The sequence below is a fragment of the Canis lupus genome, chromosome 6 (genome assembly GCF_003254725.2).
Source record: "Canis lupus dingo isolate Sandy chromosome 6, ASM325472v2, whole genome shotgun sequence".
In the NCBI taxonomy this organism is placed as follows: domain Eukaryota; kingdom Metazoa; phylum Chordata; class Mammalia; order Carnivora; family Canidae; genus Canis; species Canis lupus.
Window position 1 is genome coordinate 5,142,728 of NC_064248.1, and position 16,926 is coordinate 5,159,653.

General features: G+C 46.1%; 1 long non-coding RNA gene across 2 annotated transcripts; it reads left to right on the forward strand.

The window, feature by feature from the left end:
* The first annotated feature begins 335 nt into the window (after positions 1-335).
* Positions 336-8,943, forward strand: LOC112646377 (uncharacterized). Of its 2 annotated transcripts, XR_003127618.3 has the most exons (4): positions 336-565; positions 1,014-1,110; positions 3,801-3,899; positions 8,422-8,943. It is a non-coding gene; the product is annotated as an uncharacterized LOC112646377 (long non-coding RNA). The 2 variants fall into 2 exon arrangements; XR_003127617.3 differs by lacking the exon at positions 3,801-3,899.
* The last annotated feature ends 7,983 nt before the right edge of the window (positions 8,944-16,926 follow it).

Here is a 16,926-nt window from a genome sequence, read left to right on the forward strand (position 1 = left end):
GCAAATAAGTTTATACGTGGAGAAATGCCATGCAAATTTACAGAGCTACAGAGTGACTGGCCCTATGATTGGTATAGCTAGTTATTCTTCAGGCCAAGGAAAAAATTGAGCCCCCAAAGAAGTGAAATTACCTTCCTAAAACTTATTTTTCATGTTGAAAAATAAAAGGAATATCTAACATTGATTTTAGGTTATAAAACACTCATCCAGAACAGAGGGAGATGGTCAGAATGGGTGAAGGAGAGTGAGAGGTACAAGCTTCCATTCTAGAATGAATAAGTCACGGAGATAATTCCCTACAGTATAGAAATACAGCAATGATATCATAATAGCATTGTAGGGTGGCAGATGGTAGCTACATTTGTGGTGAGCATAGCATAATGCAGAAAGCTATCGAATAACCCACGTTGTACACCTGAAAGTAATGTAACATTGTGTGCCAATTATACTTCATTAAAAAAATAAAATAAAATAAAAATACTTACTCATCCACAGAGGATTTTGGAACAAGGATCTAAAAAGTTTTCTCCTCCTTCTTCTAAGGAAGACATTTGGAGAACATTAGGTAAGAACTCACAAATTGGGGATTGGAGATCTTGGTGTTCTTATTCTACTGGGACTCATTCCTGGTTTGCAGAGACTTCTGGGTACCCCAAACCTCACCCTTCTTTAGCGATTCTGATAAGTTCCCCCATAAGAATCATTCTAGAGAATTCTGAACATTACCTGTTGACACTATCAAGTTCCCTTCAATGATCATGAACAGGAGCACATGTGTTCAAAGACAGGAATCAGATGGCCATCCCTACACTGTGCTTATCAATAACTCATGCTCCCTGGGCTTGGCTCAAGGAACCGTCTCTCCCAGGAAGCCTTCCTGATTTGCCAACCCTCAATGAGCTCTCAAAATCATTACCTTGCCTATGCTGTTTATGTGGTACCTATTTCTGCTTTTTTTCCCCCACTTTCTCTCAATATCTCAATTCTGCCAATCTGACTGCACATCCCTTCAGGGAGAAGGCTACACCTATATCCTTGAGTGACCATGTGCTCTGCTGTGGATTAGGCCATCAAGAGATGCCCAAGAAATCTTGGAGGAGGAGGAAGAGGGTAATGCAATGTTTCAATTCTTCATTAAACACAAATACTTGTAGTCTGGTGGAGAGGCCAGGGCTAAAATCTCAAATTTGGCAGATGTCATGGCATGACTATGGTAAGTCACACAGGTGCTCCTCCCTAAAGGTGTGACCACACAGTTCTGCATGGAGCTGGGGTCTCAGCAACACCACTGACAGAAAAGGGGAAGAACTAAATCGACCATCTATAGACCCAAGAAGCCCTGGGAGGGTTAACCAGGGCCCAGTAGACAAAGTGGTAAACTAAAATGTGGTTTGGGGCAGCCCGGGTGGCTCAGCGGTTTAGTACCACCTTTAGCTCAGGGTGTGATCCTGAAGACCTGGGATCAAGTCCCACGTCAGGCTCCCTGCATGGAGCCTGCTTCTTCCTCTGCCTGTGTCTGTGCCTCTCTCTCTCTCTCTCCCTCTCTCTCTCTCTCTCTCTCTCTCATGAATAAATAAAGCCTTTTTAAAAATAAAATAAAATAAAATTTAATTTAAAAAAAATAAAATAAAATAAAATGTGGTTTGGGAGTGCATAAAGATCCAAGGGAACCCATCCAGGGGGCAGGACCCTGCTGAGGGAGGCCAAGCAGAAGTGATGCTCAAAGTCAGAAGGCAGGGGCACCTGAGTGACTCAGTTGGTTAGGTGGCTGATTCTTGGTTTTGGCTCAGGTCATGATCTCAGTTGTTGAGATCAAGCCTGACTCAGGTCATGATCTCAGAGTTGTTGAGATCAAGCCCTGCATCAGACTCTGGTTCAGCACAGAATCTGCTTGTCCCTCTCCTTCCCTCTCTGCCCCTCTTCTCTCTGCTCTCTCATGTGCTCTCTCTCTCTCTCTCTCTCTCTAAAATAAGTGAATGAATGAATGAATGAATGAATGAATGAATAAATAAATAAATAAATAAATAAATAAATAAATAAATAAATAAATAAAATATTTTTTTAAAGTCTGAAGGCAGCATCTTCCCTGTCCCTAGCATCAGGCCACACACAGCCCAGGTCTATGAAGGGATCCCAAGGGTGGCGGGGGCTGGTATAATAAAGAGTCTGGCTCCATTTTTGATGTTAGACTGCTGACAGCTTCTAAGTCCTACCACTCCTTCTTCCCCTTCTGCCCCACATCAGGGCAATGTGCTCCCTACTTCAGCACTGGTAGGAAGATCAAACCATATGTGCATAGGAACTCTTACATTGGTCCCACCCCCTGAGCACCTAGTATGGACTGAACTGAGTCCCTCTCAAAATTCATGTTATAACCCTTAACCTCCAGTGTGATGGTATTTGTGGTAGAGTCTTAGGGAGATGATCAGGTCATGAAGGTGGAGTCCCTGGGGAATTGGATTCATGACCTTAAGAAAGAGACCCCAGGGAGCTCCCTCACCCCTTCCACCATGTAAGGACACAACAAGTAGATGATTGTCCTTGAACCAGGAAGCAGGATCTCACCAGGCACGACACCTGGTAGCACCTTGATCTTGAACTTCCCAGACCCCAGGACTGTGAGAAATAAAAGCCTATTTATAAGTCACCCAGTGCCTGGTATTATGTTATAATATCTCTAACTAACACAGGGCCTTGGGAGGTGATTAGGCCATGAAGTTGGAATATTCATAATGGGATTAACGCCCTTATAGAAAGGGACTCCAGAGAGCTCATCCTATCTCTCCACCATGGGAGGACATAGCAAGAGGGTGGTCAACTGCAAGCTGAGACAGAGACCTCGTGAGAATTGACTATGCTAGTGCCCTGATCTTGGACTTCTTAGCCTCTAGAACTGTGAGAAGAAATTTCTGTGGTTGAAACCACCTGGTCTATGGTGTCCTGTACCGAGCTGTAGCCACCCAAGGTGAATAGGACACCACCATCATTGCCAGAGCATCTTGGGCCCCCACACTGCTCTCCCCAGAAAACCTCATTATGTAAACAATAAGTCCTTTTCTAGTTTCAGTGCACCTATAGAATTACCAGTCTCACTTATCTGAGCCACATTTAGGGAGTGGAGGGGTTCATCCTACCTTTGTGAAGTGACTACAACAGCTATTAAACCCCAGGGATGATACCTGACCACCACAGTCAAACAAGCTGGGTCTCATGGCCAGGGAACTGGAATTTGAGGCACTGGTTCTATCTGGACTGACAGGGAGCAGAAGAGAGGAAAGACAGCCTTGAGAAACTATGTGAACTCTAGGTTCCCACAAGAGCGATGTCAGACCCTACCCTCTAATGCACTGGAGTTAGTTCAAGCAACTGCAGCGCTGAATGTACAAGTAGGGGTATGCATGCTGCCACCCAAGAGGGACCAAGGAAAGCAGGAGCTAATTCAGCACAGCATGTTAAATTTAAAGTAATTCTCCCTCTAGGGAAACCCTTGGCTCTGCTCCAGTCATGCCCACCAATAAACTTTGGAGCAATGCAGTCAAGATGTCAGCTGTGCAGAAACTGTTGATTGGCTTCCCCTAACTATTCCCAGCCCTGTGTTTCTGGCCTTCCTCTATATTAGAGGCAAGAAAACTAGAATATTCTATCTGGAGTCTCCATTTCAGCTAGGAATGACACTGTGACATCATTTTAGACAAGGAGATACAAAGAGAAATTTTCTAGGGAAACTGTCTCCTCCAGGTTAAAATGATGAAGCCCACCAAAAATAAATCCCCTCCTCCGTCACTCTGTCCGGAATACAGGTGCAAAACAGTGAAGTGCAGCAGCCATGTTGTCACCATGAGGATGGAAGAGGTGTGCTGAGGATGACAGAAGGACACAAATCAGCTCTGGATTGTTGAGTGAGGTCCTAATTATGTCTTGGCTTAGTTAAGCCACTATAGTTGATTTTCCCTTGCTCATAGGCAAACTTGAGTAAAATAAGTGACACATCACAGGAAAGCCAGAGGAGAAATCCACTGATAACTAATCAAGGGAAGACTCTTTAGCATCAGCTCTAACAGACCTGAATCTGTGCCCCATCTCTGACTTCTTACCAGCTAGGTGGACTTGGGCAAGTTCTTATCTCTCTAACCCTTAGTTTCTTCCTCAGAAAAATGAATCTTATAAGAGTACCCACTTCAAAGAGTAGATGTCAGAGTTAAACACAAAGTTAAATGCAAAGCACTTGGCCTGGGGCTTGGCACAGAGTAAGTCCTCAGTAAATGTGGCTTATTCCAGTTGAACGGGTTATTTCAACAAGGTCTGTGCTCCATCTTCCTTGGAGGAACAATTATGGATAAACTAATTATACCCTTTCCTTTTTTTTACTCTTTAACCATTTAGGGGCTGACATCATGTGCTGCCATGATTTTCATGTTCAGAGGGCAATGCGTCACATAAATGAGTCTCGAAAGATCCACTTAGAAAAAGAGACTGGAATTGTCAACTGTTGCTCCTTCCTTAAAACTAAGAGTAGGGACAGGTCTTTAAAAGGGCTTTAAGGGCAGCTCGTGTGGCTCAGTGGTTTAGCGCTGCCTTCGGTTCAGGGCGTGATCCTGGAGACCCTGGATCGAGTCCCACGTCGGGCTCCCTGCATGGAGCCTGCTTCTCCCTCTGCCTGTGTCTCTGCCTGTGTGTGTGTGTGTGTGTGTGTGTGTGTGTGTGTTTGTGTGTGTGATGAATGAATAAACAAATAAAAATCTTTAAAAAAATAAAAGGGCTTTAAGTGTGTCCCAGGAGGAATATTGGGATCAAGCCCCTTGGTTCTTTGAAAGGCTGGACTGGGCCAGTTTTTCATTTAGGAAACAGAAAAGGAAATTTATGGATCAAAATATCAGAGAATCAGAAAAATCCTTCCCCCAAACTTTCTTGGTGAATCTTTCTAATGGATAATTGAGGCTTTCCTTCCATCATGAGCATTGAGCTTTGAGTGTGAATCCACTGGAGAAAGAAGATACATGAACCTCAATTCTCTTTAAAGTATAAATGACTGGTATCAGGGTGTTTCCAGAAAGCAGGGCTTCAGTGCATTGGGATGTTTCCAGGAAGCAGTGGCAGAAAAGAGAAAATGTGAGTACAGAAAGAGGAGGCCAAGAGCCAATAACACATTTTGCAATGTTCACAATTTTGCCAGGAACCAGTTTTCAATATTGGTCTCGTCATAATCCCAGAATGATGCATTCTTTCCCCAGAGGGTTTTCCAGGCCTGAGTCTCACCCTTTCCTTCTCACCCAGAGATCGCCAGCCATTTGGGTTTCAAAAAAGCCACAGACTCCCACCAAGAAAGTGCTCAGAAAGTGTTCCAAAACACATGACACGGTGGAACCTCCCTACCTCATAGGCAAACTTGAGCCTCACGATGAAGCTTGCCCATGAATGTGCTGTGGGCTGCGGACCCCACAGCCAAGGCCACCCACAGCTGGCTGCATGATGAGGTCCATGAGCCCGTCTGGCTCTGTCGGCCAGGTGGGGCTGGATCGGAGTATTTGTTGGAACTTCGTGTACTCTCTGGCAAACCTTGGCCCGTGACTTCCAAGCTCTGACCCATGAGACAAGCTATCTCCCCTCTTGTAGGAAGAAGGAGTGAAAACACAGAAAAGCAGAAATCTCTCTCTAAAGCAAGAATGTGGGTACACACACACCCACACACACACACTCACAATTTAACCATGACTTCATTTGACCTTTTCAACAGCACTATGAAACACCCTTGGCAGATATCATGATCCCAATTAATAGGTGATCAACCTGAAGCTATGCAAGTTTGAATTATGTGGCTAACCCACTAGGAAACATAGGCCCAGGCTCTCGGGACATCCATTCTCCATCTTTCTGTGTAAATGTCCTAAATAACTCCCCTGTGCTCCACACAGAGGATCATGAGGCCACCTGGCCTCTCGACAACCGCAAGGAGGTTTTGCATTTCTTTTTAAGGGCAGAAATGTTTTCAATACTTTCTGCCTCTGTAAGCCTTCTCTTCTGGATGAAAAAAGAATCTGGTTGGCGAGCCTGCCCTGCAGATGGCCGCAGCTAAATGCCTAACAGCTTCGGTCCTGCGTTTGATGGTAAGCAGTGAAGAAAAACAAAGAAATCTTTAAGCTGTGAAGAGGCCCGCCTGGCTGCAGCACATTCTTTTGCACCGATATTCAAGATGTGTGCGATGCCTCCTCTCCATAATTTTTAGTGCGTTGTTCACCAGGATCTTTGAAGTTTCTCTTATGGAGAAAACATTTTCTTAAGTTACTGGCTTTTAAAAAAAAAAAAAAAAAAAAGCACAATATGGGAGCCTTATGATCTTAACTCTCACAGCTCATAAATACTCGTGCAGAAGTGGTAGCCAGGCCCGTAAGGATTTTTCCCTGTTCTCCAAGAGAAATAAAAGCCCCTCAACTGTGTGACCCAGCTACCACAGCCCCTTTGGTGGTTGGTGGGAGAAGGAAACGTTCGCTGCCTGCCAGGGCCCCCAGGGCAGTCCTGGAAGGAAGAAAGGAATGGGAAAGAAACAGGCTGAGGTCAAAGCCACTTTCCCATCAGCTGTAAGGTCCGGATTCATTTGAGAATCAAGGCAGCACATAGAACCTCCCCCTCGCATACCCTCCGTAGCCCCTCCCATCTTTGAAATACTGTCTTGCACTCAACTGCACAAATTACCTTTTATAGATGCCACTTCTTAACCCAGCACTCCCTTTCCAAGAACCTTCTCGTCTCTCTATAGCCCATCCTGTCAACTGAAAACCCTCTGAGCCCAGACCTGAGTGCCCTGTCACTTGCTCCCATGCAGAACTGACCTACTATGCCACCTTGCAAGGGTCCTGTCTCACCTGACGTCTGTCACACATCATACCCTACTACTGAGTCTCAGCCCCTCTCCTTGTCCTGGGGCCTTCAGGGGTTTCCCCCACTGGGGTGCCACTTCATGACAACTCACAATCACCTTTTGAACAAGGTGATTTACAAGAACTAAGACCAATAGGATGGCACATGCATAGTTTCACGCCTGGTGCAGAAGAAGTGCTTTTACACCATGTCTGGGTGAAGAGGCAAAATGCTAGTCATATGTCCATTTGTTGGCTATTCCTTTTAAGTAAAGATGCTTAAATGCATGCAACATACATATTTTTTAAGATTCACAAGTAGAGGCACCTCGGTGTCTCAGTCAGTTAAGCACCTGCCTTTGGCTTCGGCCATGATCCTGGGGTCCTGGGATCGAGTCCCATGTCGGGCTCCCTGCTCAGGGGAGTCTCCTTCTCCCTCTCCCGCTCTCTCTGCCCCTCCCTCTTCTGTTTATACTCTCTCTCTCTCTCTCTCTCACTTTCTATCTCAAATAAATAAATAAAATCTTTTAAAAATTATAATAAAAGATTCACAAACAACGCTTTCCCTACAAGCAGCCTGTCCTGACTTACCTGACATCTCTCCTATATCTTTTTCCTTTCTTCCTAAGGAAGCTGACAAATCAGGTGTTGGCTGTGCTTGCCAGCCAATCCCTCCCTAGACACAACTCCACTCCTTTGTTTTATATCCCCCATGAGTGCTATTCATCCCGGCCCTAAATCAAGGCAGTTTGGCAGCAGGGCATAAGGGAGTAATGCCATGCTGATCGGAGGAGAGAAAGAGGAATGTGAGAATAGGAGGGGTATTGGGTTCAGGAACTTTATCACAGACACAAGTCCCAGTGGTGATGCAGCCCAGGAGCTAGGACCCAAAAGATCTTCATGAAATTTGGCTTGTCCCCAATGGGCACATTCCATCTGGCAGGCTGATAGGGTCTGGAGATAATCAGCACTTGGGAAAATAAATAAATGAATGAACAAAGAAATGGACTGCCAAAATCTGGATCTTCCAGATCAGAATAGCCACTTGCTACTTCTGAGCAATACAGAGATATGTTTAACCAACCACCTTTACCCAGGTACCTTGAATTATGAAGGTTGGGTCCCTCATCTTCTTGGCTGGAAGTGTTTTCACAGGGGATAGCCGGGTCTTGGGAGGGCTGTAGGGTGAAAGGAAGAGCTACCAAGGACAGCTCGAGGAGAAGCCAGGAAGCCAGGAGGTTAGGACACACATCTCTGCCCCACCAGAAGCTAGTCGTCCAGGTGATCAGCTCTGTGGGGTGTGGCAAGCTCAGGCCCCATGTGGTGAGGCAAGGGTTGGCATCCAGAGGATGCATAATGCAATTAGGAGGTTAAACAGGGAGCCAGTGTTGGAAAAACCACCTAGAATTGTCACCACACCTCAAGCAACCTAATTCCAGGCCATTCTCCTGGCAAGGAAGGTGCCTTCAATTCACTGTGTAGACCAGGTTAGCAGATGGTAGTAATGGTAAAGAGAGCTTTTTCATGTTTTCTTTGTTTAATGTTTTTAATGCTTTTTTCTTAACAGAATATATCCTACTTATGAAGAAACACTCCACTGGGCAGATCCCAGCCCCATCTTCGGGAGTGGTTATGAGACCCAAGTCTGCATAATTAGGTACCGTCATGCCCCTGGCATGCAGCCATGCGTGAGGGTGGGGCCACACGACCTAAGCTGAACCAGTGGGAGTCATCCTGGAGACTTTGGCTGCAGTTGCGGGTGGGGGCACATTGCTTTCTTTTCAGGAGGATTCCCCAGCTTTAAGGACAATGTAAATCTATAGCTGTTGGAGACCCGCACATGGGAGAATGTGCCCGAGAATGAAACCCATCTGGGAGAAAAGAATTGGGAAATGAAAAAGAGAGCGACTCCCAATGATGCATGAATAAAACCCTGGACTGGACCATACCTGAAGACTGTATTCATCTCCCTTGAACTTCCCTGGGACACGAGCCAGCAACGTGTCTTTTTTTCTCTGCATTTCGGTTGCTGTAGCTTCTAACTAAAATCATTCTGACTGATACACCTGGCTCATTGGCTCAGGGCCAGGCTGAGGTTCACTCTTCAAAGTGTCTTGTCTTCATTCTCGGATGCTACGTAGGATTGGGGCAGGCAGGGTGGGCACACGGAGGATAACAATGCACAGAAACGCCAGCTCCGCTAAAGCTGGGGCTGCAGAGCTCACAGCACTTCCCAGTTTATGCCCCATTGGCACAGTGAAAAAGATCCAGAATTCAGCATCTGGCACACTGTATCTGAGTCCCCATCCTTCCAGCTGTGTGACCCAGGTTGGGTATTTAATCACCCCAGACCTTCGTCTCCCCATCTAAAAAATGATAACAATAACATCTACCTCGTAGGCTTTTTGTGAAGTTTTAATGAGATCAGGAATATAAAGAACTTGATCCTGTGTCTGGCTCACAGCGGGAGTTTGATAAATGGCAGCAATTTTATGTCACGGTGGTATATCTGTCCTCGCATGTTCGGCACGGGGAACAGAGCACCATAGATTATTGAAATATGTACGTAAGGTCCTCAAAATTGCATTGCCACCAGTGATTTCAATCTTCTCCCATTCTCTTCTCTTTTTTTATTTTTTAACCAGAGCTGCTAAATTGCCCAGCAACCAAATCTCCCAGAGGGATAGGAAAGGAGGAGGAAAATCATGGTGCTATAGCCTCTGGGTGATGATCCTAGACCCAGGGATCACATCCATAGCTGCCTTCTGTTTTTGGCTGAAGAACTGAGCCTGAAGGGCCATGCCTCATCCCTAAAGAGAGTTCTGCAAGCGACATCTGCAAAGTTCACGTCTCAGATATTTTTATATTCCAGCTCAGGCACAGAAGCTGTGTGGAGGAGAGGCACCCAACTGGGTTCTAATGCTGGGTTCACAGTCAACTGTGCTTGGCTGGGCCTCAGTTTCCCCATCTATAAACTGGGGTACAAATCAGGTCATCTCTAGGGTCCCTCCCAGCAAGGCACCTTTGAGTTTATGGAGGCCAGCTTTAATTCGAGATCCCTCTATTTATTTCAAAACAATGCTTCCACCTAAACCTCCCACAGGATATCCCAGAATGGGATCCAGCCTGCATACCATTAGGGGCAAGTTTGAATCAAACCTACCATTGATGTGCATATACCTTTTTGTCCTGCTGTAGTCAGCATGCAGAGGTATTCAGAGATGAGAGACTGCTGGGTGGCATGGTTTCCAGAGTGCCCTCCCCAAACCCACAGCACCAGCATCATCTGGGAACCTGTTAGAGATGCAAATCCTCAGGCCCTGATCCAGACCTCCTGGGGGTGGAGCCCAGGAATCTGTCTTTTAATAACTCGAGAAATCCTGATACACACCACAGGACAGACTAGAGCTATAGTGTCTGATGTGATAGCCACTAACACCATGTGGCTAGTCACATTTAAATTAGTGAAAATTAAATAAATAAGATTTCAAAGTCAATTCCTCAGTCACATCAGTGACATATCAAGTGCTCTATGGCTACATGTGGCTGGGGCTACCATATTGGATGGTGCAGAAATAGACGATTTCCATCACTGCAGACTGTTCTGTTGAGTACTACAAGTCTTGCTTCTCAGAGCAGGGTTCACAGAACCAGCAGCACCAGCTCTACTGGGAGGCTGTTAGAGATACAAACCCTCTGCCCTATACCAGATCTGCTGGATAAGAACCTACAACTTCACAGGGCCCCCAAGTGATTGCAATATATCTTAAAGTCTGAGAAGCCTCAGGTTGAATTATTCAGAACAGAAAAATTGGGATGACTGCCCTTTCACTGCCAACACAGAGTAGAACTCCACAGAGTCCACCAGCATCCGGACATGACAGATCACAGCTTCCATGAACCTGACATCGGCATGTCTGCATCCCAAAAAAACAATGGCTTCTAAATGGTTCAACAATACAATCACTGTGAGTCACGGGCATCACGGCCCCCATAAATGACTACCATGTTGCTATAATGATACAAAGTCATGGCTAAGTACAATACACCATCACAGTTGTCAGAAGTTATATTACTGCTCAATGCATTCTCATATCCTCCTGACAGCTACCCCTCAACCAGGGGTCCCAACTGGACTTGAAGAGGGGATTTCTATGGGAATTCATATAGGAGGAGCAAAAACCCTTCAGGACTTATAGCCATAAAGCCCTCGGGGGCTGTAATGTTTGCTAAGTGTGCCTGTGGCATCTGATTCCTGAAATTCACATTCAGCATCACACTTCCGTGTTGCCATGGAAAGTCTCCCTATCAACGTCCCCAAGCCCAGATTGAGACATTGCTGCTCATCTCAGAGAAAGGGAGCCCACCCTTTTGTTATGCAGACTCGCTGAGAGGCGTGGCCCTCTCACCAGGAAGGGCTGGGTATCCCCAAATCCAGCTCTGACAGGAACATCCACTGACAAGATCATCTCAAGGTTGCCACACCTCAAAATTATTAGCTGGTCTAAGAGAGGTTCCTGAAAGGGACCAAGATCACTGAAAAGCAGTGATGTCTTCATGGCAGTGCTGTGGTTTGTGGCTTTTTCCTGCTCCCGTGGCCTCTTGGCTGCACCCATGGTGATAATAACCAATGAAATATTGGAGTTGGAAATCTTTGCAAGCCAACTGCTGGCAGGTTTGCAGTGTTGGGTGTGCAGCTTTCAGAGGGTCCCAGAAAACAGTCTGATGCTCCTGAGGCCACTAAGTCTCAAACCAGTCATTGTCAGTTGCCCAGGACCAGAAACCCCCTGCTGCAATTCCCCTGTCATTCACTACACCCCAGACAGATCTCAGAGCCTGCATTCCTGTTCTGCTGATGGATGAAGAAGACCAAAGGCTTCCCCCAGACTCAACAGACCCTAAGCCAAATATGTGTCTTCAGCTCCAGCTGGGGCATAAAAACCAACATCAAGAAAAGCACTTTAGAAGGCAGAGTGGGCCAAGAGTCAAGAAGCAGGGGCCAAATGCCAGCTCAACTACTGGCTAGGCCTCAGCTCACTCACCTGGAAAAGGAAGAGGGTAATAAAGTACTCCATTACTAGGGCTGTGTAACGAATCACTCCAGAACATAGTGGGATGAAACCCCCATTTGTTGTGTTCTCAGACTCTCAGTCAGATATCAGGACAGAACATGTTAGGATGCCTTATCTCTGCCCTGTGGTATCCGAAGCCTCAGCTGGCTGGTTGGGCTTAGAACAGAGGAGCTCCTCCTGTGGCTCTCTCTTTGTGTGACCTCTTCCACTTGGAGGCTCCAGGGTAACTGGATTTCTTATGTGTCAGCTCAGGATTCCCAAGACATGAATCAAGAAGCTCTGGGGAGCTCACACCAGGGGAAGGTTTCCTGGCTTGGATGGCATAGCTTCAGGAGCCACCCAGTATCACCTTCTCTGCATTCAGTGACCTGACAATTACAAAGTCTGTCCACCTTCAAGGGGAAGAAACCTAGGCCCCACCTCTTGAGGGAAGACTGTCAATGTCACATCACAAGAACGTGGGGGTGGGGTACCTATTGATGTAGCCATCTTTGGGAAATACCTTCTGCCCCGGTTAATTTCTTCCTTAAAGGGGAAATACAAGGGGGCATCTGGGTGGCTCAGCCATTTGCTAGTTCAACTCAGGTCATGGTCTCAGGATCATGGAATTGAGCCCCACGTGGAGCTCTGTATTGAGTATGGAGACTGCTTAAGATTCTCTCTCTCCCTGTCCTTTTGCCCCTCCCCTGAAAGTACATGTACAATCTCTCTCTGCCTCCTCTCTCTCTCTCTCAAAAACACAAAACAAAACAAAAAAAGAGCGAGAGAGAGAGAGAGAGAGAGGATGTAAGGATTGAATTCCATGATGGCTGTAGTTGCCTGTGAAAACTGCTACATTTATGCCCAGGTATTACACAGACATTAACCAAGCACCTTCTTTGTTCTGAACACCATGGGATGCTCTCAAATATCCCTGCTCAGTTGGGAGATGGGGCATGTCCCCAAATGATTCTAATTCAAGGTGGGGGGATGTGACAGAGACAAGAAGAGGCATAAATAAGGAGCTCTGGGAAACAGGAGGGAGTGAAGGGTGAACCAATGGGCAGACAGTTGAATGGACAACAATAACATGAATAAAAGCCCCTTGCAAACCATCAAGGGCTAATGTTCTGATGGTAGCAGTAACAATGGCAAAAATACCAGAGACATGAGAAGACACTTGAAAATACTCTCTCTCTCTTTTGACTTTCCTTTTTTTTCTCTCTCTCTCTCTTGAAGAGTCTTACTCTATTCCTTCCTCCAAATCCAAGATCCACTCATTCAAACCATCAGTCATCTGTCTGAGGACAATGTATGGAGTGTAATTCCATGCCAGGCATTATGGAAAGCTGCAAGATGAACATAGTGGTCTGGGCCCTCCAAGGGGACTGAAATGCACACTTTAAATAACTGACCCAACCAGGCACAGAAGGAAGAAAACAGGCAACACCACCACCACCATCCCCACTCCCTGCTGTTTTTCTATTGCGGAATCCGGCTCTGGAAAACCAACTCCCACCCACGGGGGCTGCTGATCTGGCCCTCCCCGCCCTCAAAAGCCCTGGGTAAGCAAAGCCCTCAGACTCCTCCTGGAAGGACGCCAGCCCCCAAGCCTCTCGGTGGGGCAGGCTGTCATTCCTTTTTGGCCCCAATCCTGGTCCCCGCCTTCCTCCAGGCCTGGCCTCCGCAGTGAGGATGCCCCCATCAGTCTCCAGCCCCTGCCTCCCCACCACGTGGGGGTTAACATTTTCTGATGTTCCCTGCAGGGTTTGAAGTGCAGCTGTTAGTGCCATTTGGAAATTGCTTTTTCAAATTGCTCAGCTGCCTCTTAGAAACAACCACAGTGCCATCCTCTGGCCAAAAGCCGATTTCACTCGCTGCAAGCTTCCCTCCGTGACTGGAGGCTGCTTCACAGGGACTCCTGAGCTCATTCAGAAAAAGGGTCCCATTTACCGTGGGGCCTCACTACCCTCCTTCAGAATTCCAGAAAAGGAATCTGGAAATTGAGACCCAGTTACTTGGGAATTTGGTTCTCAAAATAAAGAGAGAAAACAAAATGCTCCAGCAAGGAATTTAAACCCTTTGGCCACCGTTGGGGAATGAGGGGCGTGGGCTGGAGCCTCCCTCCCGGGACACAGGTTCACTCGCCAGCTAGCAATACTTGGAAGGGCAAAAGGGAGCATGGCCAGGTGTCTGAATTCAAACTCATAACAGTTTGTATGCAAGCTTCCTGCCAGGCGAGGGTGGAGAAAGAAGAAAAAAATCCATTGATGTTTACTTGTAAACGTAATGCATATTTCTTTGAACCTGGAACTTTCTTACTAAGTGACTTTTATTATTGTGTTAGAAGGTGAGAGTTATGAATTTCTACAGTCACATATTCATCTTTCTAGATTCACTCATTTGTTCATTTAATGCATATTTTATAGAGCCCGCACTGATGTCGTTGCTAAAGAATACAAAACAGACAAAAGTTCCTGCCTTTGTGGGGTTTGTTTTCTGGTGGGAGGAGACTGACTACCTAAAATGCATAAGAAAAATACACAGTAGCATGGAAGCTGCTAAAGAAAACAATTATAGCAAAGAAAGGTGATAAGGAAGCATGGGGTGACGTCATTGCAAATCGGAGTTCAGGGAAGGCCCAGGGGTGATGCTTAAGAACTAGCCTAAAGACGCTGGACACAAACCATCAGCTTTTGGAGTTAAAGAATTGCAGGCAGAGGGAACAGCAAATGCTAAGGCCTTGAGATAAGAGTATGCCTGCCATGTTTGAGGAAATTTGAGGAGCCAATATGGGGGGGGGGGGGCGGGTGAGCAAGGAGACCAGAGGGAGAAGAAGCAGAGAGATAATAGGGCCCAGATTCTAGAGGAACCCGAAGGCCATTGTGCAGATTTTTGCTTTTCTTCCAACAGAAAAGACCCTGCAGGGCAGGGTCTGAGGATGTGGTCTGACCTTGTTGAACCACTTGCACACTCTGGCTGTTTATTGAGGGTAGAAGGAAGGAGGACAATGGCAGAGACAGGTGGAGTAGTTATAACCCAAGCAAAAGAGGAATACAGATCAGACCAGGGTCATACCAGTAGCCAGATTCAGGATTTGTTATGATGGTGCAGCCAAGTACTGACATTGCTGAGAGATTAGATATGAGGTGAAAAGACAAAGAGGGCCACTAAGGAGGACTCCGTGGTTTTTAGACTGAGCAGCTACAAGGCTCAAGCCAGGGACTCAAATTTTCCCTCCTAAAAATTTGGACTAAGAGGTAGAGACTTATGACAGTCGGTGGCAGGTGCTGAAACAGAAAGGAGGTCAAGCAGAAAAAGAGCATGATAGGCAGCCATGTAGGGCCACTCACAGGAAGAGTAAACAGAAGATGGATGACAGAGAGGAAGGGGACAGACACAAAGAGATGAGCAAAAATTAAAGGAATCGCCTCAGACCCAATAGATGGAGAGAGAGGCCTCAGTCCCTGGCCCTCTAGATCTGCTCCAATGCAGGGCCACCATGTTGCACAACTCTAGAGGTCACCATTCACATTATAGTCCATGTAGTTGGTACCTCTGGAATTGTGCAGTGTTCAGCTTGTGCAACTGAACATGTCAGTCTAGTCCCTGGCTATGTTCTATAGGCAGATGTCCATGGCCTTGTCTGCTGTATCTTCATCATAATCCTTTCCTTTGACCTAGCACAACAGGTTTCTGTTTTTTTCCAAAGACATTTGCCCAAAAACAGAGGTTCGGGGCAAAAAAGGCCCCGACTCTCTTGATTGACTGACTAACCATAAGACCATCAGTATTTCTGTGTTACACATTTATAGGGAGAATTATTCATCTAGAGACCCTGGATCTATCTGTTTGAGGGCCTGAAAAGCAAGTGCCCATTTTGTCTTACTGCTGGGGGAGCTGGCCATCCTCTTCTTTGATGGAATTCATGATCACGGCTGCTTCTGTGTGTTTGCAGTGTTTGCACTTTCTAGACCTGTGAAAGACACCACTCTAAGACTCTCTACTAGACAACTGGGAAACCAGTTCAATATGGACTGAGTTTCCACTGGGGCCAGGGATTTTCATTCAGTGCCAAGGGGCTGGTGGGTCCCATACCTGGGACTGTCTAAATCCTGTATGAACTGTACATCCCTTTAAAGCAAATTCATCTGCGTACATCTCACCATCTTTCCTCTAGTGCCGGTATCTGCCTGGAAGAGATGTAAAAGAAAATCTACTGCCAGACTTATGGCCTTCAATGAACATCTAAGCAGAAAGAGACCCCATTGGTCAAGGATATTTGAAAATCATTTCCCTCTTCCCATCATCTTTCCTCTTTAGCGGCCTAGAGCCTGGGGTCCCCCACATTTAAGTCTCCCATTTATCCGTGTGGCAGCTCCTAAAAAGGAATATTTTAACAGCGATCTCATATTTATTCACATTTCACGTACCATCTACATTTTGAATAAAATATATTCCCCCAAAGAAATTCCTCCATTTATTCTAAGCACATTGGAAAGCTTACTGTTTGCATGCTCATTGGTTTCCGGAATATCTAGAGCGTCTTCCTCGTCTCCAGGCTGCCACCAATACATCAAGTAATTTAATGCTGTTTTTAATAAATGGAAAGATCAGAGCGCAATTCAAATGCTGTGGCATTAGGCTTTGTGTGATGGAGGTAACATTTTCCACAACAAGATACATCTCTGTTTCCTATAGTCATTATTGAAACCAGAAATTGAGTTGTGCTTTGCTGGAATCAAACAGCAGCATAGACATGTTGTGGATTCTAAAAACAAAAGAAATGGTGGCTGCTCTCAGAGGCAGCATGAGCATTACCTGGCATCTGGGTTACATGAAGTCTCAAGCAGTGGTTCTCAGAGTGGCCCTGGACCAACCACAACAGTGTCACCTAGAACTTGTGGGAAGTGAACATTCTCGAACCCCACTCCACACCGACTCACTAGAATCAGTGGGATCTATGTTTCCGCCAGTCCTCCAAGTGATTCTGATGAATGCTCACATTTGAGAGTCAATGG